The 3,059-nt window shown below is 37.0% G+C and overlaps 1 pseudogene; it reads right to left on the bottom strand.

Moving 5' to 3' along the window:
- Positions 1-721: 721 nt before the first annotated feature.
- On the bottom strand, positions 722-2,219 carry LOC143601569 (BTB/POZ domain-containing protein At2g24240 pseudogene; annotated as a pseudogene).
- Positions 2,220-3,059: the final 840 nt, after the last annotated feature.

Here is a 3,059-nt window from a genome sequence, read left to right as displayed (position 1 = left end):
GAGCGTGTATTAACGAAAAGTATTAAGGATTTTGATGAAAAAGGGTTTGTTGTCCTGTATTCGGGATTCACCACGAACTTGAACTCTTGAAGCATTAATCAATGAAACTAGAGATGTATTTATATGCTCGTAAAGGTTTATGTATGTACTTATCTGTTTTATTTGATCATAACATTACATGATATATCTCTAGAACTAGAATAGCAAACTCTAAAACCCACCTATCTATAAAATATTACACATTATTAATGTGTTGGGCTCTATTTGTAAGAGTTGCATCTTTTATTTGTATTTTATTTACGTTCGCATTGGAGTTGGATTAGAATTGATGACGGGTTGGTTGATCTAAGATTATTATTATTATTATTATTATTATTATTATTATTATTATTATAAGATGGTCAAACCTAATTTAACATACTCTAAATTTAATTATCTATTTCCCTTTGAAAGAAGTTCCATTAGAGAAGTTATTTATTATAAAAAAAATCGTCCCTTTTGTCTTACATGAATTGGATCTACCAACCGGCCCATTTTATAGATGATCCCAATTCCCAAACATATATTAGTTGGACAAATGCAAGCTGCCTGCAACCCGTCTAGTTTAATAAATCCTTAATCTCATGTTTTCGTCAATCGTTGTTGGAACCATAACCTTTTAAATATAGTTATTCGTGTTTGGCCCGATGATCCCGTTACTAGAACTATCTTTATTTGAAACTCAGTCAAACAATGCAATTTTCGAAACGTCAAACACATTTTCTTCATTATGCAAAGCAAAAAGCCGGTTGCCTCCGATCGAGAAATCACAAATCGAGCCACCAAAACTTCGTCTAAGCCTCGATGTTAGAACCCAATCAGACCCACAAAACACGGAAATACAGTCGTTCATAGACGAAAACAACTGACCCTCGTGCAATGCTAGTTTCGGGTAACACGGCTCATCGGGCATTTTCCCTTTCATTAACCGGCTCCTTGAGCTCCATCTAACCGAACCCGACTCACGCCTCAAGTCCATAAACCCTAAATCCTCAAACTCATTAACCACGCATATTGAGTTATTTTCTTCCATGGCTATAGCATCCCGGACCCGCCGGTCATCGCTATTCGCCGGAGACCACATGTCTGACCAAGACCAAACCATTGACTTTGACCTAAAGTCAAGCAAACTAATGTAACAATTGTCCTTTCTAGGAAACAATGTGGCTACCAACAAACAATTCGAACCATTTAGCCATTGCAGCTTATCGGCGTCTCCAAGCGACCATCCAGGCGGCTCGTAGAAGAAGTCAACTTGCTGACCCGTGTTTTGGTCCCAAACACCGATACCATACTCGTTACTTCTCCCTTTACAACTGGAAAACAACTTATAACCATCGTTAAAATTCAACGCACCTGCGGTATTGCTCTTAACCACGCCTTCATGTGTCACGCTAAATTTATACCTTAATTCCCCGGGTTGTCGAATTAAACAACCCCATCCCGCCCTGCCCACGCCCCAGCCGCTCGCACGTGCTGATCACGAGCCCGGTCGGGTCAACCCAACCCGCGTCATTAACCCGCTGATAGTCAAGATTAATCGGAGGGTGCTCTTCCAGCATCCAATCATAGATATGAACCATACTTCCATGTGCGACACAACACCCGCCGTCCGGTGAGGCCCGGATGGCGGTGCCGTCACCGGGCGCCCGCCCGTTGACGGATTTGAAGAGCTGAAGACGGTTTCCATCGAATTGTCCCCATTTGGCCGATCGGGCATGGTCCGTGAGGCCGTAAAACAGGGCTTCTCGGTATACAAGTTTTTCCGGTACGTGTGGTGGAATGTAAAGCTCGCCTGTTCGTAATAAATCTAACAGGATTGAAAAACATTCTGGGTTCCGGTCAATGAAGTATTCTCTGGCGGGATTGGGCTGCAGGTCCCAGTTGTCGTCAAACATGGCGGCGAAGTACGAATTCCGGCCGGCGTTTGCAAGCGTTGTGGCGGTGGTTTCGAAGATCTTACCACCAACGTTAAATCTCACCCTGTCTTTTTGAATCCCCATGAATCAATTCCTTGAATCTGAACACCAAAAAGTTGAAATTGGAAACAGGGGCAGCGTAATAACAGCAATTAGCTTAATAATAATTAAAACCCAGATTTCTTAGGGTAGAAGTCAAATGATTCGATCATTTTTGAAGATTAAACATGACAGAAGTGAAGGGGTTTGACTAATTGAGATTGAGATTGAGATTGAGATTGAGATGATGAATATTGTGAATATGGGTATTGATCAAAGAGGGATTTAAGACGTGGGTTTTTGAACATGAAGATGGAAATGGAGTAATAGGTGGAGAGAATTTCGAGGATTGAGTTGAAATATCAAATATATCTATAATATATATACATAACTGAATCAATTTATTTGACTGTTTTTGATATTTATTTGATGGATTTGGTGTGTTTCGGAGGATATTTTGAAAACTTGATAAGTTTTAAGAACTTTAAGAATTTTATTTGAACCATACATTTAATTAAATGAGTTTGGATATGTGGCTGAGATTGAATTTGATTAAAAAATGAAATAAGAGAGAGAATATGTATTTTTGATAATTACACAAGTTTAAACTTTAGTTACACATGTGTAAAAAGTCGATTCGGAGTGTAAAAAATTACGGGAATTTTTTGTACATTACTTACACTTACGTATTACGCATGTGTAAAAAAATTCTAAAAAAAAAATTGTTACGTTGAGTTCTTTCGAGTTCTTAAAGCTCAATGTGGTTCTCAAAAGAAATCAATCTCATATATATATATATATATATATATATATATATATATATATATATATATATATATATATATTAGGTTAGCTACCCGTTTAGTACACGGGCTAGAATAAATAAATTTATTTAAACAATAACATAATGTGACATATAAAAAATTTGTTCAACAGATATAAACATATATTATATGGTAAAATAAATTACACACTATAAAATATGGAAATAGAAAATTTATAAATCTTTAAATATTTCTTGATACACAATATGTGTAGTTTTATTTGTAAATTTACTTGTTT

Source organism: Bidens hawaiensis, unplaced genomic scaffold (genome assembly GCF_021521415.1).
Source record: "Bidens hawaiensis isolate Kalapana, Puna unplaced genomic scaffold, B.hawaiensis_p1.1 tig00056751_1, whole genome shotgun sequence".
Classification (NCBI taxonomy): domain Eukaryota; kingdom Viridiplantae; phylum Streptophyta; class Magnoliopsida; order Asterales; family Asteraceae; genus Bidens; species Bidens hawaiensis.
The sequence above is the reverse complement of the archived record's forward strand: the minus strand, read 5'-3'. Positions and strand labels throughout refer to the sequence as shown.